This window comes from Miniopterus natalensis, chromosome 7 (assembly GCF_054644295.1).
Source record: "Miniopterus natalensis isolate mMinNat1 chromosome 7, mMinNat1.hap1, whole genome shotgun sequence".
NCBI lineage: Eukaryota > Metazoa > Chordata > Mammalia > Chiroptera > Miniopteridae > Miniopterus > Miniopterus natalensis.
In genome coordinates this window covers 2,200,943-2,224,539 of record NC_142087.1, presented here as the reverse complement: position 1 = coordinate 2,224,539, position 23,597 = coordinate 2,200,943, and the positions used below count along the sequence as shown (strand labels likewise).

The following is a 23,597-nucleotide window of genomic DNA, read 5'->3' as shown; positions in this document are numbered from 1 at the left end:
TTGGGTTCTCTTGGGCACATTTCAGGAAGAAGGGGAACAGGGTTACCCAGGTGTTCCTTGTATAGACATATTAAAAATCAGAAATGTAGCATTCACAATAAGGATTCAGCCCTCCATATAGCAGATACTATATGAGAACCTACTGAGTGTGGGGTTTGCACTAGATGTGGGACTATGGAAATGGCACAGACCCAGTTACTGCCTCTAAGAACCCAGTACAGCAAAGGGGACAGACATGCTTTAAAAGAACAGAGAGTAAAAGAGCTCACTACAGGGCCCTGTTGGGAGTGTGCAGGGTGGGAGGGAGGGAGGGAGGGAGGGAAGGGCGAGTCTCCCTTGGGGAGCAATCATCCAGAAAAATCTTCACAGGCATGGTACTTGTGACCTTGGACAAGTCACTGCTCCTCACTGAGCCTCAATTTCCCTACCCGAATCATAGTATCTACCTGGTGAGGATTATATGAATGTGGTAGCTGCTGGGCACATAGTAAGTGTTCAATAAATGCCCGCGCCGCACTCACCACGCACAGACCCACTTCTTCCTTCGCCATCCATTAGACACAGACTTTGAGAAGAGAGCTTTCTGTTTCGTTTTCCTCGGTTTTCATCTTTTCTGCAGCAAATTGCTCACACTTCCCATGTCATTGAATCCAAAAGCAATACAGCCCACAATGGGCTGCTCTTGCCTATGCCACTGTCACAGAAGCAGCCTCTTTGTCAGCATCTGGGGGCTTCCCTCTGATGATGCTTGGAGAAGTCACCTCTGGCTTTCTCCCCACTGTTGATTTCGTTTTTACAAATATTTAGAAAATGTTTGCTGTGAGGACACACCGAGAGTGCCGAATGATTCACATGTGAATCAGACCCACAATCTACTAGGCGAGTTTGTAGTCTGAGGCCTGTATCAGGAGTTAGTGTTAGGAGCTTTGAAAGCCAAATGGATGTTTCTGGAAATCCAGTGCCATCTTTTCTCACTTCAGTGCTGGAGTGGCCTGGTTATCTTTCAAAAGGAATTTACCCTAAGGCTATATATTCCCTCAAAATTATTCATGTGGCCCCCAAGACGTTAATATTTAAGGTTTTCTGGCAAGGAGAAAACAGGTATCACTTTCTGTTTCTTGAACAAGCAGTTTCTGAAGTGTTCATATGAGTTACTTTCTGTATTGAAAGAAAGCCTGAATAATAAATTCTAGGGAAGGGAATTCTTCTCAGAAGAGGTTTCTGTTCACTGTGGTTCAGGAACTTGAAAGACCCAGTTAGAGGCAGTTCAACCACTTTCTTGCTGTGTGACACTAGGCAAATTACCTACCTCTCTGAACCTCAGTTTTCGTATCTACAGCCAGAGAAGAATCAAAGTCCCTATCTGGCCCATAGGGTCAGTGTGTGTGTGTGTGGTGGGGGGGGGGTGTAAGAGAGATAACCCACAAAGAGCGCCTGGCTCCCCTTAAGTATTCCATAAATATTAGCTATGATGGAATGACTACTTATTGATCTCAGAAGCAGCGGAGTTTGACACTACTTGCAGTTTCATACCACCTAGTGTGTTTTTCAAATTTGAAAAGTAGATGTAATATTACTTATCTCATGGGGCATTTATAAAAGTTGTCACATTGCTGAGATCTTTATATTTAATTAATATTTACTGTACCCCTGAATGTCCACGCAAAAAGCTTTTTTAATATTATTTTGTTTGACCCTCATGGCAGTATTGAAGTAGGTAGAGTTGTTGTTACAGATGAGGAGAGCTCGTGAGCACTGTGGGACGCCTCTGCTAACGACGGGCCGAGGCCCTACTGGTACTTCCCACCCTTCATTTCATTTATTCTGCACACAGACCTATAGTCTAGACCAGCAATTTTCAACCTTTTTCATCTCATGGCACACATTAACAAATTCTGCAGCACACCAAAAATATGTTTTTGCCCATATGATAAAAAAAATAGATAAAATATTGATTCATTCACACTGGACGGCTTTCATTGTGTTGGCTGTTGTCACTTTTTTATTTGAAGAGGTCAATGCCTAGGTTGAAAATCGCTGGTCTAGACTTTTGCATGCCCATTCTCCAGACTGGGAAGCAGAGGAAAGGCACACAGATGAGGTAGGCCAGCTTGGGTTCTTCCCAATCCAGCTCTGCAGCCCTCCAGAGCCACTGTTCTCTTCTCCCTGTGAAGGCCACAGAGCTGCTCTTCCTCCTGACACTTCCTGGAGCCCAGGGAGTCTGCTGCTTGGTCAGATGTTCTTAAAGGGAAGTGTGTTCTCCCCAGTCCCTCCTCTATCCTGTCAGAGGCAGTTCTTGCATCTGGGAGGAAAGGAGAAGACAGCTGACCTGGGAGTGATGTTCAGTCACCTTACCAAACAGGCATGGGTGCTGCCTCAGAGGGCCCTTGTAGAGATTGGAGATGGAGGTCATCAGGGTGGGGCTGGGCCATGCTGCAAATCCCAGGAGAAGCAGCGGGAGCCTCCAAGGTGTCCAGGAGGGAGGAAAATTGCAGGAGTGCGCGGAGAAGGCACTATGTGAGCTGAGACCTGAACTATAACTCAGACATGCCAGGTAGAGCAAGGTGGGAGGAAGGGTATCGTGGGCCCCAGGAGTGGCTGGGCAAAGGCTTAGAGGCAAGGGCAGGACGCGGGCCGAGCTTCCCCGCCATAGGCCAAGCACCATGAGCCACACGCGCGTCTTCTGCTTTAAAGGTGAGAGTACAGTAGTCCCTTCTTATCAGCGGTCTCACTTTCCAGGGTTTCAGTTACCAGCAGTCAACTGTGGTCTGAAAATATTAAATAGAAAATTCCAGAAATAAACAATTTATAAGTTTTAAATTGCACACTACATAAGTGAAATCTTGTGCCATCCCCACCATCCCACCTATGACATGAATCATCCCCTTTTCAGCATCTTCACACTGTGTACGCTCCCCTCCTGTTAGCTGTCTCAGCATCACAGCACTTGTGCTCCAGTCACCCTGCTCTTCATAATGGCCCCAGAGATGAGAGCAGTAATGCTGGCAACTTGGATATGCCAAAGAGAAGCCTTAAAAGGCCTTCTTTCAGTGAAAAGGTGAGCACAGTACAGTAAGATGTGGAGAGAGAGGGAGAAAAGACCACATTCACATACCTTGTTTACAGTTTATATAATTATAATGTTATAATTATTTTATTATTAGTTATTAATGTTAATACCTTACTGTGCCTAATTTATAAATTGAACTTTATCATAGGTATGCAATAGAAAAAAATGTAGTATAGGTATATATAGAGTTCAGCACTATTTGGGGTTTCAGGAATCCACTGGGGGGCTTGGAATGTATCCCCCAGAGATAAGGGTGGCCTGCTATCCTGAGCTTTGGAAAAGCAGAAGGCCAGGTCCCGTGGTAGGAAGGGCACACTGGATTTCCTGGACTCTCCTAGATGGGTATGGCTGGGAAGACACCTTTGGACTGAGTGGCCAAAACCTGGGGCTTGGTGATGGGTTGTGGACAGGAGTTTGGAGATGACTGTTAACCACTTGGGGAGGTGGGCAACCTGCTGCTGCCCAGACCAGGCTCCAGGACAAAGGTTAGCTGTTGTCTCATCAGTCAGCTCCTGGGTTCCCATTCCTGTCTTTAAGTCCCTTGCGTTGCACACAATGGCTGTGGATATCATGAGGCCCTGGAGTGTCAGCTGCATCTCAGAGTACAGCTTTGTGCAGACTCTGCACCACCTCTGATGCCAGTTGCCAGCCTGCCCAGGTCCCTCGCACTGGGGCCTGCCAGGGCCCACCGAGCCCAACTCATGCTCCTGTCACTCCCTTTACTTGCTCGAAGATAGTGCATCTCCCACTGTGTATTTTTAGTTTTCTGCTCATGTGTTTGCTTCCCCTGCTAGACTGGGGGGCTTGGAATGTATCCAGCATCAGAACCAAGTATTTGTCCCCCTGTGTTCCTAGCACAGCTGAGATCCTGGTCACTCATTGAAGGAAGGCAGAATGACTGAAATAAATAAGCTTAGTTGCTCCCTGAGGACAATGTCCATCTTCGCCTCTCCAGTAGGGGTTCCATCCCTGAGTTTCCGGATAGGGGAGTGATAGGAGGGAGAGAAGGAATAGGGAGGGGGAGGAAGGAAACTTGAAGAGACTCCTCGGAGGGCAGGGTCGTGGTGGCAGAGTTTAGAGCAGAGGTAGAAGTGGACTCCAGCCAGGATCTGGACTGGGTCAGCAGCAGGACACATCTGGTGGGCCTTGTGGCTGGACTGAGGTCCCCACCTGGGTTGGCAGAGTCCATGTTCAGGCAGCCTTGGCTGCAACAGGCCTCTGGGAAGCAGAGGGCACACTCCTGGGTGTGCCCCAAGGCCTGGGCTGCGTCAGAGCTGACCTTGAGCTCGAGTTGCCCATGTCACCATAACTACTGGGTACTGGCCAAGCGTTGTTAGTTTCCAGTGTGGCTTCACAGTATCAAAAGCATTGATGCCTTTAGTGGTCATTTTGTAACATTCTCGGTCAGTGCTTCGGCAGATGCCCCTACTGATGTCTTAAGAACTCGCTTTGAAGTTGATGTGCCCTCTGGGGCCTTTTCTTGTCAGGCACACTGGTTCCAGGCCACTGGGCCCGCTGGGGGCAAGCCTGGCAGGCGCCAAGAGTTCACCAGCACATGCCCTGCAGCACTCTCCATAAGGCTGTCTCCTCTGCCATGCGTCAGAAAACCTTCTAAATTTGAACAGTATCGCCCTGGCTGGTGTGGCTCAGTTGGTTGAGCACCCTCCCATGCACCAAGAGGTTGCCGGTTTGATTCCCGGTTTTGGCTCATTCCTAGGGGGCTTGCAGGAGGCAGCTGATTGATTTTTTTCTCTCTCTTTCCCCCTTCCCCTCCCTCTCTAAAAAAAAAAAAAATAATAAATAAATAAATAAACATTTAAAAAATTTCAACAGTATGCACCTGGCTTAGATGACAATTACCTTGGATTATTATTTTCCATCTGCAAATATTGAACATTTTCCTAAAGATATTCAAGTCAGGTGGCTCAGGCTTCTGTCCCCAGTCAGTTAGTGAAAGAGTTTTTCAGCACACATTGAGAGCCAGGGGAGAATGACCTACCACGGCTACCCGGGGTGAGAGGCAGAATTGGGAGCAACTGCCTGGGTTCAAATCCCAGCTTCTCCACTCGCAGCTTCAAGGCAGGATAAGGACCTGACCCCGGGACTTCCTCCCTGTGAGGTGGAGATGGTGGTGATGTACCTGGATGTAGAGCTCCTGTGGTTACCATCTGTAAAGCCCTTAGGACCTGGCCCAAAGGAGCATGTCAGCACCTGATGCCTATTCTAATACGCACACTCCTAGCTGAAGCTAAGATATGAGCATAGTTAGGATCATGTATTAGTCACCCACAAGCAGGAAACCGCAATGAACTTGCTAGGAAGGCCTGTCTTCTCACTTTGGGCAGGGGTGGGGAACCTTTTTTCTGCCAAGGTCCATTTGGATATTTATAACATCATTCGCAGACAGTACAAAATTATCAACTTAAAAATTAGCCTGCTATATTTGGTCAAACATTTAACTAACTTGCCCCTAATGTGATGCTGGAACTGCCTCTCTTTGGTGAGGCGTTGGCAGGGCCAGACCAAATGATTTCGGCCTGCAGGCTGGACATTCCCCACCCCTGCTTTAGGGTGTGGAGGCGGATGCTGGATTCTAGGTCCCACCAACCAAGGCAGGTTTGGGCCAGGAGCCTACATATGTAGCTCCCAGGCTTGGAAAGTGCCGCTTTCCTTTGGTAAATTAGCATTTAAAATAACTCTGGCTGCAGAAGGACCAGGAAAAGGAGCTACTCAAATTTTTAATCAGGTAGAGCCAAGGCTGGCTGCATTTTAACATGTCCCCTGGAGAGGCTGCATGACTCTGTGGGGCCCACATGGAATGCTTTGGCCTGGAAGCTTCGGCTGCCTGGGGGAGGAGCATTCTCTGTTTGTGAGCTGGAGCCTTTTTTAAGTTGGAGGTGAAATAGCATGTGACCAGGAAATGCCTGACCCATGGAGAACTAAAAATAAGTGACTAAAAATAAGAACTAAAAATGATGCTGCTAACTACCAGGGCAGCAGGAGAAGACGGGAGAGGGGAGTAGGCCAGTGGGGCCCTGCTCAGACTGGAGAAAGGAACCTCATTATGGTCGACAAGCTGCTTCATAAGCCTCTGGTGGCTATTTTATTTTATTTCATTTTATCCTTTTAATTTAATTTGTTGGGGTGACACTGGTTAACAATATTATACAGGTTTCAGGTCCACAATTCCACACACATCATCTGTACACTGTTATGTGCTCACCAACCCAAGTCAAGTCTCCTTCACTCACCATTTATCCCCCCATAGCCTCCCTACTTCCACCCCCCACCCCTGGCAATCACCACACTGTTGTCTGTGTACATGAGTTTTCTTTCTTTTTTTTTTTGGTCTTTTTTGCTCCATTCCTCCACCTCACCCACCCAGCCCCCCAACACCTACCATAGCTGTCAGCCGGCTCTCTATCTATGAGTCTGTCCCTATTTTGCTTGTTAGTTTATTCTTGTCATTAGATTCCACATATGAGTGAAATCATATGGTACTTGTCTTTCTCTGACTGGCTTATTTCACTTAGCATAATGCTCTTCAGATCCATTAATGCCGTCACAAAGGGTAAGATTTCCTTCTTTTTTTGTGGCCGAGTAGTATTCCATTGTGTAAATGATGTACCACTGCTTTTTTATCAGCTCATCTACTTATGGACACTTGGGCTGCTTCCAAATCTTGGCTATTGTAAATAACGCTACAATGAACATATGGGTGCTTATAGTCTTTTGAATTAGTCTTTCGGATTTCTTCGGATAAATTCCCAGAAGTGGGATGGCAGGATCAAAAGACAGTTCCAATTTTAATTTTTTGAGGAAACTCCATACTGCTTTCCACAGTGACTGCACCAATCTGCATTCCACCAACAGTGCAGGAGGGTTCCCTTTTCTCTGCATCTTTGTTAGCACTTGTTGTTTGTTGACTTATTGATGGAGCCATTCTGGCAGGTGTGAGGTGATATTTCATTGTGGTTTTTATTTGCATCTCTCTGATGATTAGTGATGTTGAGCATCTTTTCATATGTCTATTGGCTCTGGCCGCTATTTTTAAATGTACACGATACCAACTTGGAAATCACCATCTACACATGCATGACACCTACCCTTCCAGAGTGTCTCCATAACCATGATTAATTTCATTTCCTAAAGTCACCTCCAAGGCAGGTAGCATCATCATCTCCATTTCACAGATGAGAGAACAAGCAGGAGTGGGGAGCCAGGGTCAGAATTCCTACTCACCTCCCTGTGAAGCCAGTCTCCCAGTACCTTGATTTCTCTTCTATTAGTGGTAAAAGGAAAAATTAAAAGGCCACTCAAGGAACCAATTCCCAGGCACAGTGAGATCTCACTGGCAAAACCCCGAGATGCCGAGCATATTTACTGTTTACCTGGACATTTGAGAATGAACAGCTGTGTTTGAAGGCTGGTCGGGTCTGAGCTGGGCTGCCAGTTACCAAGTTGGTGAAGTGAGTAGGGACCAAGGCAGCCTGAGTGGCTGTGTGCTGGACCCCCCCGGGCCTGTTTCCTCATCTGCAAAAGATGAGACCAACAATATTTCTGTTGTAGACTGTTATAGTGAGCAACTTATTGTAACACATAGACACGTGTGAACAGCACATGGAATGGGGTATGAAGGCCATGTGGAGTCTGCTTCAGGCCTTCCACGTGGGTATGACTGCAGAGGTAGCCTCCTCTGGAGCACTGTGAGGTCCTGCCCTCTAAGCAGAGGTTGGACAGCGGGTGGCACTGCCAGCTGGAGATGGAGGAGCCCCGGAGAGACACCCACTCCCTCGCAGCATCTCACCCCTGTCCTGAACCAAGCCAGCATCCCCAGAGCTGTGGCTCTAACAAGACAGCACCATGGAAGAGGCTGGTATGCCTGGTGAGCTCCAGAAAGCAGGGCAGTCTGGTCATCAGCCTCCCCAGGAACTCCTTCCCACACTGCAGGTCTCACAGCACAGTCAGCCACAAAACACCCCCTGACTGTAAGCACCCTCAGAACAGTGCCCAAGGCTTGCTGATCTCTGCATTCTGCCTGGTACATAGACGCTGTAGCTGCCCAATGGTTGTCTGATGAATTATAAGGCATTTGATCAAAAACTATGGTTTCTCTGGGGTCTCCCAAGTTCAGACTCATGAATCATGTTTATGTGTGTATAAATTTGGACCGGAGGGTGGACTCTGTCAAAGAAAATCAAATAATGCTTTTCCACCTGGGAAAATCCATCACCTCTGTGCTAGGAATTATTTCTGTGGACCACCTCCATTTAACCCTTGCAGCAATGAGACAAGGTGGGGGAGGGTCTGCCTATTGAGGAAGCAAGCTCAGAGATGTAGAGTAACTTCCCCAAGGCTGCACAGCCACCAGGATGGCCAAACTCTTTAAATCTCCACACTCTCTCACCTCACTAGCATTTTAATTTTTGGAAAATTGCTTTGGGATGGGGTGCTATAGGGTCCATCTGACCAGCAGTGCCCCTCTTGATGTGTGCCTCTGAACACCTGGCTTGGAGCACAGTCCCCAGGTAAGTGGCCCTGGGGTTTCTGCATCATCTGATAGAAGTGCCAGAACAGCTCCAGGAATTGCTTGGGACGTGCATTCTGTTAGGAGTACATGCCAGGTCCCCACCACACCTTCTGCCAAGACTCTGCTCAGAGATACTCTGACTCCCAAAGGTGGCACCCTAGCCCAGCCAAGGGACAGACACAGCGCCAGGGCCAATTCTAGTAATGGGAATACCATCCTTTACCCAATTCCTCCGAGTCCCCACTGGCAGAGAGTGTTGTGTGCCCCGTGCTAACTGCATCAGTGAGCCTCATGGGGGTCAGATCCCTTTTTTCAGGTCAAGCTCAGCCCAAGGCAGAGGGACTCAGGTTCCAGGCCTGGTCCACTTTTCCTGGCCGTGTCCAGGACTAGTCAGTATACTCCCGTTAGCCTCAGTTTACCCATCTGTTTGATGGGTCTGAGGATTCCCCTAGAAACCTTAAATCATAGACCCAGTAAACTCAGTGTGCAATAAACGTAGGCTTCAGTGCTCATATAATTCTTTCCTTTCCCTCTGCTCTGATTTTGTTTGCAAGGCTGCGCTCACATCAGACAGCCCTCTCTACCGTGCCACTAGCTTCCTTTCTTCAATGCAGAAAACCAAGCCCGCTGGGCAGGGCCTGCCGGCAGACCGAGTGTGAGAGGCAGGGGCCAGCTGTCTCTTTCTGCAGAGTTGCGGAGAAGTGCTGGATCATTTAGGCACCATAATAGCAGTTATTTTTCCCCCTGCTTATTGTGCAGATGTCACCCGATTGTAAAATCCCTCAGAGGGCTTATTCAGTGGAAACTTCTTTTACCGAAAAAGGAGAGGAATCATGCTCAGTATTTCATCTGAAGGCCAAGGGACAGATTCCAAGGCCACTGGGGAGAAAGAGGGAGGAGGGGCTGGGCTGATCTGAGGCACATCAGGCCCCTCCTTCCTCCCCCGCTGACCCACAAACCAAGAGCTCCTGAGGTGCTCAGGCTCCCTGGGCTGCAAGCATCTCCATAAAATGACACCATTTCTATGAACAAAAGCTTCTCCAAGCAGGAAGGTGCCAGGCTAAGATTTCTGAATGACCACAGGTAGACACAACCATCAGGATGGCAAAGCTCTATTCAAATCCCCACACTCTCCCACTCCCTTGGGCACATGACACAGAAAGAAGGTGAACCTGACCTTCACTGAACACCTGCTGTGTGCCAGTCACAATGTGGGAGCTTTGTCACATATTCATGTGTGTGACAGGGGCCAAGAGAAGGGTGAAGACAGTTCTGGAGAGGTTTGAGACATTGGCCAGTCACTCGGTGGCAGAATGACAGGCTTGAGACCTGTACTGTTTGAAATAGCTGTGGAGAGCCTCCTAGATCTTCCTCACCTGCAAGGATAACATTTGCAACTCACAGCTAGTACATTTCTGCACATTTTCAGGAACGATATTTCCCCTTTAGCAATAGCTTGTTATTGGCATGATAAATGTGCTAGTTTTTTTTCCACAAAATATATCTGATTTTTAAAGGCCTTTTTAAAGAGCAAGAAAGGAAAGAAAAATGTAAGTGACTCCCCAATTCTCCTTGCTTCACACAACAGAATTGTTAAGAGACTGGCACTTTGTCTTTCAGAGTTAACAATGGAGTATGGAGGAAGAGAGAAGTGTGGCTGTAGGTTTAATTATACAAGGCAGCATGGGCCATGTAAAGCGCCCGACAGATAGGGGCTTCAGAATGCTCAGAAAACTTCTTGCTGTTGACATTTTGTAAATTCCTTCACATCTCCGAGCCTCACTCACTCATTCATTCATTCATTTGTTCTGTAATTTATTGAATACCTGCCATTGGCCAAGCCTGGTCCTAAGCACAGGCAATATAGCTGTAAACGAGACAGAAAAAAATCCCTTTAATTGTCAGACCCTGTACTGTCAGACATGAATGACTTTAGAGTGTATAACTCAGAGATAAATGTCACAGAGAAAAACAAAACAGAGAAGGGGCAGGGTGCCATTCCAAGTGGGCTGGCCTCACTGAGAAAGTGGCAGTTGAGCAAAGACCCGGAGTAGCCATGCAGTGCTTGGGGAAGAGGGAACAGCCAAGGTAAAGGTCCTGGAGTTGAGAATGCCTGGCTCACAAGAGGAGCAGTCAGGAGATGGGGTGCAGCGGGAGAGAGAGTGGTAGATGAGACGGAAGTGACGGGAACAGGCCACGTGGGGCCAATGAACCTCAATCCCTCATCTATAAAATAGAAACAAAGACCCTACACAACTGTCATGCATATGTGGTGGGATAACAGCACCTACACATACGGCAAGCATTCAGCAAATGTAAGCAAATGTGAGTGTTCCTTTCCTGCGTCAGAGTGCAGTTGGTCAGCTCTCCCTTTGCAAGGCGTCAAGGACACTTGGCTAAATGCAGCCGAGACGGGGGAGCTTGGGTTCAGATTCACCCTGATCGGGGTCAAGCAGTGCTCTCTCATTAGCAAACCCACCCAACCTCACAACACTGTCAAAGCTTCCTTAGTTGTACTGACGCACGCACGCGCGCGTGTATGTTATATACATATACGTTTTATATATAAGCATTGGGATATGGCTAGGACAGTTTCTAACAAGTGGTAAGAAATCGAGAAATATTTGTAGATTGCTACTTTCCTGACTGAATCAGTCAGCAGCTGCGCAACAAAACTGCGTAACAAAGTTCTCCAAAATCTCCACGTGGGAGTGACATAGAATGCCAAGAGTATGTCAAAGGATATCTCAGTGACAAGTGTGCAAAGAAGATAAGCCTGCCTCTGAATGTGTGTGGGTTGGGGGCACATTGGTGCCGGGCACTGTCAGGAGAGTAGCCCACCAGCTGGGGCCAGGACTCAGTGCAGCTGACACTGGTGGATTTGAATGGACATGTGTCACTGCTACTCTGGCCCCCAGCGAGTGCATCAAACCTGCTGTGGCCCAGGCCTCTTTTATATGAGTCACAGGGTACCACCTTTACAATTTTGTCCTGGCCACACACCGTCTAAACCTAATGTGTCTTTTTATTACATGGACTCACTTTTTTTCTTATGTCAGTGTAGTCATTAAAGACACTTTCTATCACTACTGTTCATGGAAAACCAGAGTCACTTCCCATAAACAGAGAGTAACTGGGAGAGATATTTGCTTACCCAGTGTCCACTCTCTCCTTTCTTTTTAGTAACTTAAACCTGATTTTATTCAGATTGGCAATGTACCCAAAACACACTATCCTCTAGCTCCCCTAATAATTAGGTGTGGCCATGTGCCTGAGTTCTAGCCATGAAAATATAAGTTGATAGATGGGACTTCCAGGAAGTCTTAATGAGAAGGTAGGCATCATTTCTGATATCTGAAATATAATAGAAATGTGATGGCTGAAACTCTAGCAGCTGTCTTGGACCAAGAGGCAAACTTGAGGCTCGATGCCCTAAGGGAGGCAAGCACCCCTCCTCCTCTCACCATGAACAGGGTTTTAACTCTGGCTTTTTCTTCTTCCAGGTCATAGTGGCTCATGAGAAGTGGAATTGTTTGAGTTAAGGTTTATCTCTTGCTTTTCTCTATGAGCTTGAGCAGCGTGTAAGGGACCTCCCCAGGCAGCTGTGGCTTTCCAGGCTGAGAGAGCCCCAGCTGCTGGCAACCCTTTCTTTAAGCACAGCCCCTCCCAGATGACACAGCAGAGTGACAACTCAAACTGGGCGCCACTGCCCAAAGGTCTGAGGATGCCAAAAAACACATATAAAAACAAACAAAAAATGTTGTGTTTCTCCTACACAGTCCCCTCGCTTGGACTCTAGGTGACATTTTAAAACAGAATGCGCAAACCGTTGAGGGAGTGTTTCCATCTAAAGAGTGTGGGGTATGTGAACATGAATGCGCATATTTAAAAATACATCTTACAAGATGCCAACTCCAAAACACCCTCTCATTTTGACATTTCCCCTTTTTCTCCCCGTGGCTGGTTTCCTCAGCTGCTGAGTGGGAGGGAGTGTGGGGAGGCCGGCTGGGAGCCTCCAGGGGAAAGGCTGAGGGACAAATTATGTGCTTTCCCTGCATTCTAAGCTAAGGCTGGCCTGTACTCCAGCCTTCACCAGATGTAGGCCAGTCTCCGCCTCCCAGGCCAGAGCTCCAGGACCCTTGCTCCCCTGGCCTGTGGGGAACCTGCTGAGCACCTGCTGGGACTAATGGCCTAAGGTGGTCAGAGCAAAGACAGCCAGCTGTGGATCCCAGCGCTGCTGGTCACATTACCCCTCTGTCCCTCAATTTCCACCTCTGTAAGATGGAGATCAGTAATGCTGTCTACCTAGCAGGGCTGTTGTGAAGATTAATCCAGTTAGTAAAGAGTTTGAGACACTGCATGGTTATACAATATTTCTAAGTCTCCCAATAGCCTTTAGCAGGAGGCTTAGAAATTCTCATCTTATGGTTGAGGAAACTAGAGCAGAAGTGAAGTATTTCTTGTAATCTTGGAACATATCGGCATGGATATATATATATTTTTTTTATTTTTTTCTTTCTTATTTTGCCTTTTATGGTTTTGAGGATGACAGCAGGACTGCTTCCCCCAAAGGGAGAGGTTTTCTCTCTTAGTTGAAGCACCTTCTTCTTTCAAGGGGTTATAAGGAGTTCAGAGTGAACTCCGTGAGTGTGGGCGGTCAAGCCTGGCGGGTCACGGGGATTAGAGGTCACCACGAGGGCCTCTTGCAGGCTGTCGGCTGGGCTCATAGAAGGAAGTGCTAGCAGGAGACGGAAGCTCAGAGAAGTAGTGTGAAACCAGGGCCAGGGTAGGTGAGAGAGTGTGGTCTGTGGGAGGTGGCGCCCACAGAAACAAGGCAACGAGCTGAGAAGTCCAGATGCCCAGAAGCTGTGATGTGGCTGGTGGCAAGAAGCGCCACTGAGGGAAGATGGGGCTCATGAAGTACCCACCAACCCGGGCTGGTCCACTTAACGTGCCAGGTCAGAGGCGGAGATGTAGCAGGGGTGGAAAAGGAGACGCATCACGAAGGAGAGGATGTCAGAGGGCCCTGCTGGGGGTGGTGAAACCTGCATGTCCCCATGGACCAGGAGCCTTTGCCCTCTTGTAGCCATGTGGCCTTGATTTGGTCATCTGATGGTCTCTGAGCCTCATCTTATTTGCAGAAGGGTTTTTCCTCCCCATGGACTCCATGCTACCCTTGTTATTGCCACCGTTTTCGACAAGGAAAGTGGAGGTCAGAGAGGTTACAGCATTATACTCGGCTTCGCAGTGGCAGAGCCAGACACAGGCCCGGGAACATCTGATGCTGATTCAGTGAAGCGGTGCTGGGGATGCCCCCAGCCCAGCAGCTGCCCCGTCTTCTGTTCTCAGCAAATACCAGGACTGACAGAATGTGGCTGTGGGAGCAAAGAGCCATTCCAACCTGGCTCTGGGCCATTTTCTGTGGGGCGAACAGCCTCACACCTCAGCGCAGAGAATGTGTCTGGGTTCTCTGAATCACCGGGGGAGGGGCACAGTGTTTTCAGTACCGTGGGCCTTGGGTGTGGGTCAGGCTCCTGGGCACACAGGGCGAGCATGCGCCACGCTCCTTCACTGCTCTCTTCTTTTCTATTTGTGTTTCTTGTCCTCTTACCCCTGTGACTGTTGTGTCTCCCATTTTTGTGGTTGTTCCTTCTATCGTCTTCTTCCCATCAGAATCTGGTATTTGTTTTATAACCCAACAGTAGAAAAATCTTCCTTATACTTTTTTCCTATGGAAGACCATTAACTCAGAAATAAACAAATAAACCAAGGGCACAACAGTAGTTAAATAGGACCAGTTTCCCCCTCTTAGAAAATACAGCAACTTCACCGTACATGCTTTTTAGATTAAGGCAGGAAAGATAAACTCTATCTGCTGAGTCCTGTGCTGTGCATGCCTAAGGCTGTGCGAGAAAGAAAAAGAGGGGACCCGAGGGAGGAGGGAGGTGACAGAACCAGAAAGTGCAGGGTGGACCCGGCTCAGCTGGTTTTGCAGGACTGTTCAGTTCACTGGTCTGTGGACTTTGAAAAGTCTTCCTCTGCCATGGTTATTTCCTCTGCCATGGTTATTTAAAATGTTCACTTGACGGGTGATCCCACGTTTCTGTTTTCACCCCAGAGGGACCTGGCATGTGTACACCTTGTTCTAGTGAAACAACCCACATGCCCACAGCAGAGCAGTGTGAGAGCTGAGGCACACTCACACCTTACTGGTTAAAAAGGAGAAACAGCCATGATTTGGGCTATGGGAAGTTTTCCAAGACATGTTGTCAAGGGGAAAGAGAGAGTACTGTTTATGGAAAGAAAAAGAAGACCGTAACACAAAATTATATAGAAGTAGAGACATATGAGTGTGTGTAGGAAAAAGGTCTAGGAATGCATGCCAAAGTAATAGGATCGGCAAATCTGAAGGAATAGTGAGACCATACACATGTATTTTATAATGTAAAATAAGTACATCAACAGATAAAATACTTGTTGAACAAGTTATTATTTGTGGCTCTTCACCTGGCAGCGTTTGACCCCTGAAGGGCCCTGCTGTGAACTGGGAAACCCCAGGTGTCATCACAAGAGAACAGTTTTTTTCTGCCAGAGCTTCACAGTCTAAACAAAATTCTCTGAGGGCCAGCTTAAATTGAGCCAAGGTTTTCTCTCCCAGGGACATTGCCACAGTAACCAGTTAATCAGTTACTGCTGTGTAACAAACTACCTGGAACTGAATGGCTTAAGACAACCATTTATCTGGTTCGTGATCCTGTGAGTCAGTGAGTTTAGTCTGGACTCAGCTGCAGGTCAGCAAGACCCCTCTGATCTGGAGATCATCTTGCTGTTGTCTGGGGCAACAGAGGTAGGGGGGTGCCTAGGGTGGTCTCTGTCATCCGTTATGTTAGCACAGCTTCCAGAAGCTACGAGACCCATTGAACCTGGGTTCAGATGTGGCGAAACATCACCTTTGCTGTACTGCGTCAGTCAAAGCAAACCTGACCCTCCAGGTCAGTCCCAGCTGGGAAGGGCTTCAGGGTCACATTGCAGTCAGCCTACCAAGTGACCGAGATAAGTGTCCAGGTGTAATTTCCAAGAAGTCAGAGATGGCAGAATAGAATGAAAAGCATTTCTTGGTCCTCTCCCTGAGATTTAGTTTTTTCCATCCTAGAAATTGTCTGTGGCTCTGATGCAGGACAGCAGACACCTTATGGCTCTATTAAAGGCTCTTCAGTTCCACTGTCATTATTTCCTTCCCCTGCTCCACTCAGCTCATGCATTTTCATGTCCTCAGCTCCTAGCCGAGCCCCTGGCATGCTGGCGTGAGGCCTGAGTGTGCTAACGCCAAGTGTGCTCATTGCTCAAGAGTGGATATGATCGTGGGCTAATTGCAGAGCTGGGGGATTTGTTTCGTGCTTTATGTATCACTACATATGTACAAATGTGATTTTTTAAATACAGCCTTTATTTTTCCCCCATGACAAAATACCAGTTCACTGGAGAAATTTTGGAAAATCCAAAAAAGGGCAAAATAATTAAAATAGCCCTAATTCAATTACTCAGAGACAGTACCCTATTTTGTGGTATATCCTTTCAGCCGTATGTGCATGTGTTTGCATGTATGTGGGTATGAGTGGATATTTTTGTGTGTATGCATGTGTTGTATGTATATGTGTAGTGTGTGTTTGTATGTGTGTGCACATGCATGTGTTTGTGTGTAGGTGTGTGCACATGCATGTGTTTGTGTGTAGGTGAGTGTGTGTGGTGTGTATTTGGGAGTGGGTATGCGTGTGTGTTTCTGTGCAAATGGCTGAGATCACTGGTTTTGCCAACGTAATAGACAGACATTCCCTCCGCATCCCTTGGGGTCCAGCCTGCACCTGCTGGTTCGGGCAGTCTCTGTTTCCTTCACCATGGTGCTTGCTCTTGTTTTTGCACCTCCGTCTGTTTTTTTTGTAAGTTGTTTCTGAAATTGGAAAATGGGAGCACAGCATTTTGAAGCATGATGGGAACAGATTTGGAGACTTAACTGCACAGATGAAGAAGCAAAGGCCCAAAGAGGACAAGTGTCTTGCTCAAAGTCACCCAGCTCATTGGGTGCAGAATGGCGACTCTTGACTACTGGTACCCAGACCATCACATGTGATCTCCTTGTCATTCAGATGCCTTTTCTACAGCAAACTCAGAAGAAAAGAGGCCCTGAATTTCACCAGGGAGCAAACTGGACAGGAGGTGTCTCTTCTGGCCCCAGCTTTGTCCCAGAGTCTATTCCCCACAGGGAATGCCTTCCAGGTAGGGCCCCCCCCCCGTAAAGATCTGGCCCTGCCCCTCCCTGTCCTCTGGCTTCTCTCTGCTCCCCACCTACCCAGCCCCCATCAGAGCCTCCATGCAGTTCCTCAGATATCTGTCACCTCCTTCTCATCTTTACTGCAACATCACCTCCTAAGGCCTTCTCTGAGCTGTATTCTACACGCACACGCACACGCACACCTGCACACCCTACTCACCCCCTTGCTCTGATTTTTCCAGACCACTAGCAGACCTGCTCTGCATTTCCTGTGTGTCTTATCTGATCCCAAATGGAATGACAAAAGAAATGTGGGGAGCAGGGGGGGGAGGGGTCCCTTCTTTGGTCTTGTCTACTGCTGACTGCTGAACCCCTCCTCCTCGGCACATATCAAGTGCTCGGAAAACTTCTGGTTGAATAAAAGATGAATGGAATTTGAAATGAAGGAGTCTAGAGATAAAGGAATAAAAGAGGACAACAGGCACTTTTTCTTTCAAAATGGGCTCTGTCTGAATTTATACATTCTCAAGTTACCCTAGCAGGAGGCTCTGTGAAACCTGTGCTTTGGTCCAAGTTAGAAACTGCTTGGTGTGAATGGAGACCCTGGGGCTGGAGTGGGGGGAAGCAGAGGCAGAATAAAGGAGTGGAGGGCATCGGGAAGGGGTGGCAAGGAACCATATGGGGGCTGATGAAACCAAAGGAGGGGGACCTGTGAGCCAAGGGACAGGAGAGTTTCACCAGCAGGAGAGTGGCCGCCACCTTCACAGGGACGACGAGTGCCTCAGAGAGACTCGGAGCGTGTAGGGCAGGCGATGTGCGGAGCCACCATATTAGAAGGCTTGCTGGAAGTGGCTGCGTGTTTTTGTTTAATTTTTTCCCCTGAAGGAGAGTCAAAAAGACTTGCCCATTTCAGCCACCCGGAGAGAGAGCCCTAACATCTCCTCTGACCTGTCAGCCTGCCGCCACCGTCGCTCTGTCTTCCCTCACTTTCATTCCCACCCGTGTCTCCACCTGAGCCCCTCTCTCCAAGCCCCTGGCCTCTGGTTCTCCCATTCTCTTCTCGCTCTGTTCTTTGCCTTTGCTTTGGGAAAGTCCTAATCACTTCTGTTGTTACGGTGGGCAAAAGTTGCACATGTCACAGCCAAGAGGCTGGAGCCCCGGCAGCCTGCTCCTTCCAGCCTCTCAGCTGGGCGCCCAGGAAGAAGTCTTGGCAGCAGTTGCCCAAGGCGGGATGTGCCCGGCGTGCAGTCACTCACTGTAAAGCCTTGCTTGGCCTCAGGGGGAGGGACCGTGCAGAGGACAGACACCGTGCTACGAGCTCATGGCCCCGGTTTTAAGGCAGACTTTCTCTCTCCTGGGGTCACAGAGGGTGGAAGAAGGAAGACTTAACTGCCATTTTCTGGGCATCGGCCGTCACCTGCTTTCTCATGTAAACTCTTCAGCAACCTGCCAGCTAAATGCGGTTGTCTCTGATATCGATTTTAATTGTTGGGAAGACCAGGATCATAGTGGTGAAGTAGCTTGCCCAAGTGCACACAGCCAAAATCTAGCAACAGAATTTGAATCCAGGTCTGATGCCAAAGCCTGTGTACTTTCTGGGATCTTCCAGAAACTCTGCCAGCCCATGGGTTTAGGTTGAGGGGGCGAATATATTACTCAAAACATAGTGTCTATAGTCTGCTTTCTAAAAAAAATAAAAATGATCTTAAGGACACAGAGAAAGTCACTTACAAAGGAAGTATTCTGTAAAATCCAGGCCAGGTCAGGACTTTGTCTAATTTGGCATATTGTTGCCCATCCCCTTAACATTTCCCCCTTAGTCTGGTTCTAAATATGGGGAGTTTTTTTAATATTAAGTATTTCCCTGAAGTTGTAAACCCTTATGATTGCTGATCTTGTGGCGTTCTGTAATTTGCCTCAAGCACTATTTACGGAATTTGCAGAGCATCCTGTTATTCTGTTACAGTTTTTTTATTTCTTGATCTCGCATCCTGGAAGTCTCTGATAGTGAATGCCTCGCCCCACCCCACAGGTGCTGCCTGTTTACAAACCAGGGCCACTTTCTGTACGTTCATCAGGGAGATCTGAGTGAAAGGTCTGGCTTTTCTGGTTCTGGCTAGCCCAAATGGCCCAGAGCCCGACCAGGTCGTGAGACAGAAAACGAACGGGAGAAAACGGGAGAAATGCCCCCATTGGCATGACACATGGGAAGGTGATCGTTTATCAGACAGCGTGAACCAGCCTCCTTCAGTTCTCCGAAACCAAATCGTCAGTCTACAGAATGATGCAAAAGGAAGATCATCTTGCTAGACGCCAGGAACCGTAGTTATGACACTTTTTGTCATGCTGTTTCCTCTTATTTATACAGTGGAGAGTAGGATGTTTTCAAATAAGCCCTCTAAATTTGAAATCCTGAGAATGCATTATTTCTAAAATGCCGCACCGTTAACAGCCTTTTAGCTGGTTACATTATAAAGCATATTGTAACAGCTTAAAGGAAAAATCTGAGCTGAAATGTGTTTCCATAGCCCATATGTTGAATTCTGGCATCTTTTTCAAGCTGTTGTCAATTAGTAGAGATTAAGTTCTATCTTTATGTCCTTTGTAACATCGAGTGTGTGCTTGGATGCTGCAGAGAGCTACAAAGGGAGATGTTTTCCTTGGGTCAAAGGTGACAGAGAGCAACGGTAGTTGGGAAGACAAAGAGGTGTTGTCCCAAGTGTCTGCGATGGACACCCGGGCCATCAACAGAGAGAAGGAATGCCTTTCGTTGTGGTAAACAAACCCTTTTCCAGGCCAACAAGCTGTGATCGCGGACTTTTTGCCATATGCATATGTTTTTAAAAGAGAGAGAGATTGTAGCAGAGCCTCCGGGTCATATGCTAGTCCTTGCCCCGGCAAGGAATGGACACCTGAGCCTGGCAGCGTGCAGTTCTTGTCTGACACGGATCAAATCACTTCTGTGGACCCTTTACCCTGGGACTCTGAATCTCCCTTTGTTCCCACACTCTCTGCTCTTGGAACCTAGCAAAGACATTTTTAGCATTAGTGGAATGTATCGGCTGATGACCCAACATCCTTTTGTGTTGGCAGCAAATGGACAGATAGCCCTTTAGCTTAAGAATGCACTACCATTACTTTTAACTTGCCATTGGTCTTATTTCCTCACACTGTGGTATAGAATGCCATTGCTAATGGGATTTCTGTTACTGCGTGTCACAGGAGCACAGAAAACAAACCAGACCTATATTAGAAAACAGGTTTGACACACGTCTGTTCAGTTGCAAAGAGCTTTCACCATCTCCCTGCAGCAACCCTGATAGAGAAAGACCTTATCTTATAGGAGGACTGACGTTCTCCCCCACCCCACACCCAAACGTATGTCCCTGGGAACTATGAGATAATGGGGTGTTGACTGAGCAAGAAGTCAAATGACACTCCTGGCTGGTCTTGCTGGAAGGCATATCCATGGCCACCTCCACCTGTACCTTCTGCCCCTTTGTAGCCCACGTGTCATGGGTGCCCTAGCCTGAGCCTCCGGCCTGACAAAGGGCAGAGTAATGCTTACCAGGCGGCTTTGTCATGTCTGGGAGAAGTTGGGCTGGCTGGGAAGAGCCTAAGAAGGCCACACCAGCCTGCCCTGGCCTTCCTGAGGTAGCATTCAGAGCCCTATGCAGGACAGATGGTCTCCCGGGGCCACAGGAAATAGTATGATTTTGTGGATTTGTTAAAAATGTAATTGGTGAGCCACGTAGCCGTCATTCCACAATTTGCGTGTTGTTGTTTTTTCAATGATATGTCTTAGAGTTCTTCCTGGGTAAGTTCATGTAGTTCACTTTGGCAAGCCATTGAAATTTGAAATTAATGAACCTTATTGTATATCACATTAGTGATGTGAGCACACAGAGAAAATGATTATGGCATATGTGTTATAATTAACTTTAAACACAATACTCTGGCCATATCATTATTGAACTGTATTCTAAGGACAAAAGGAAATGCAAAGAAATATTAGGTTTCCCTCAGTTGGCTTATTGTTGGTGGTAATGTTGGTGCTGTGACTTTGAAACTATGCTGTACATTGTTAATACGGCAGATGAGTAAATATGTTAACGCTATTAGCAAAAAACATTTTCAGTGTCAGAGAAAAGAGATAAAATATAAAATCAGAGAAGTTAAGAAAAACCCTGGAACACTGATTTTCAACTAGGAATACCAACATGAACTTGTGATTTTGAAAAAAGTTAAGTTTCCTAGCTCTGCCCACTGAGAGGGCACAGACACTATGCACCCGATGGCACTGAGCACCCCAGCATTTAAATATCCATATTCAAGCACCATTCCACACTAAAAAGAACTGTGGTTCCTTGGAGAAGTGCTTAATTCTAGATCTGGGGCGGGGAAGGTTGAGGGTAAGTCAGAGATGCTCCTACCAGAAAGCGAGAAAGTGTCGACCAATAAGAGGACCACAGAAACACCATGAGGGAAACCACTCACATCCAGCATGTAGGACATTTTGCTGACCTGGTTGCTTTAAAATGAAAGTGAAGGGAATGTTCTAGATTAAGACAGATGAAAAGAAACTCAACAATCAAATGCAATATATGAACTTTGTGTTCTGGTTCTTAAAAAACAACTATAAAATACTTGGAGACAATTGGGAAACTTGGATGGCCTAGAAGATGAAGGAGGGAGGGAGGGAGAGAAGAGAGAAAAAAGAGGGAGGGAGGGAGGGAGGGAGGGAGGGAGGGAGGGAGGGAGGGAGGGAGGGAGGGCTGGGCCAGGAGTGACCAGGATCAGGAAGAATCCGCCTTGCTAAAGAAAGAAAACCTTGCAGCGGGGAAGGATGAGGAGGGCTTCGTTGGATGGTCCCATGTTTTAAAAATAAAAGAGTGATAGTATCTGCTCAGAGTCAGGAGGTATGTTTACAGGCTTTAGGGTAATGGAGACATTTGGAGGAGATGCTGAGGCAAATTTGTTTGGCGACCAGGTATGTGTGAAGAGGCGATACGTCTGGTATTGCCTGGCTCCCAGCCCGACGAAGGGCAGCTATGGGCTACGTCTAGAGTGAAAGATGTTCCAGCTCAGAGCTCAGAGGGGCCATGCCTCAGAAACACTAAGCAGGATCACCGTATGACCCAGCAATCCCACTGCTGGGGATATACCCCAAAGAACTGAAAGCAATAACTCCAACAGCTATTTGCACACCCATGTCCACAGCAGCATTATCCACAATAGCCAAGAGGTGGGAGCAACCCAGGTGTCCATTGACAGTTGCCTGGCTAAACAAAATGTGGTAGGTATATGCATACAAGGGAATATTATTCAGCCTTTTTTTTTTTAAAAAAAAAAAAAAGGAAATTCTGGCATATGTTAGAACAAGGATGAACCTTGAGGACATTATACTAAATAAAATAAGCTGGACAGAAAAAGATAAAACTATATGATTCCACTTATAGGAGATTCGCAGAGAAGTCCAGTTCACAGAGACAGAAAGTAGAACGGTGGGTGCCAGGGGCTGGAGGAAGGGGAGGGGGGAGTTAATGTTTAATGGAGGGATTCGTCAGCTTGAGCTACCATAACAAAGTACCACAGACTGGGTGGCTTAAACGAGAAACATTTATTTCCTCACAGTTTTAGAGGCTGGAAGTCAGAGATCAAGGTGCAGGCAGGGTCAGTTTCACTGAGGCTTCTCTCCTCGGTTTGCTGATGGTCATCTTCTCACTTTGTCCTCACAGGGTCTTCCCTCCGTGTGTGTCTGTGTCCTAATCGCCTCTTCTTGTAGGGACGCCAGTCCTATTTGATTAGGGCCCTCCCTAGAGACCTCATTTTAGCTTAATTGCCTCCTTAAAGGTCCTGTCTCCTAATAGCCACTGGGGGTTAGGACTTCAACATATGAATTGTTGCAGGTGGGGGAGTTGTACATAATTCAGCCCATAGCAATGAGTGTGGAGTTTCAGTTTGGGAAGACAGAAAGTTCTGGTGATGGATGGCGGATAGTCAAGGGTGAATGTACTTAATACCACTGAACTGTACACACAGAAATGGTTAAGATGGTACAAATTTTAGATTATGTATATTTTACCACACTACAAAATTAAACTTAATTAAATTTTTAAAGGGAAAAAAATCCTCAGAGAGGCAAGGGAACTGAGGGCGCTGCTGAGAGGGTGACAGAGCTGGCAGGCCCTGGGCTTCATGCAACAGTCAGAGAGGCAGGTGGGGCTGGGCGGTGGGAGGGTGGGAACCCATGGGGGAGGGGGCAGGACAGTAGGAAACAGGAGTTTGTGGTCTGACAACATTGAGTTTCTGAGTCTGAGGTCTGGGCAGCCGGTCAGTTCCAGGCGATGACAAGTCCTCACCCTTCTTATCTGTGAAATGAGTGTTAATATAATTATTACTACAACGGCTTCCTCGAAGCAGCAGCAGGAAGGGTTTGGGCAGATACTCTCAGTTCTCTCAGAGCTCTTCCTTTTCTGTGATTTTCAAGCAATCACATCAGCTGCTCTCAGCCTGAATGTGGAAGGAATGTGGAAGCCGCAGTCGGTGTGTTGTTTCTATAGTGACCTAAGCCTTCCTGAGGGGAAAAACATAGAAAGACCCTAAGACAGGAACAGGGGGAATGAACAGCACAGATGTGTGTCAGATAATAAAACCCCAGAGGGATGGAACCTGACCTGGTTTCACTGCTGCTTTGTTGAGAAGATTTCTGGCGAACACAACTGTTT

General features: G+C 47.4%; 1 protein-coding gene across 1 annotated transcript in view; it reads left to right on the top strand.

Annotated features, from left to right (window-relative positions):
• MGLL (monoglyceride lipase) overlaps positions 1-23,597 on the top strand; it is a 99,528-nt gene that overhangs the window by 45,008 nt on the left and 30,923 nt on the right. The gene's annotated exons all lie outside the window — the stretch shown is intronic.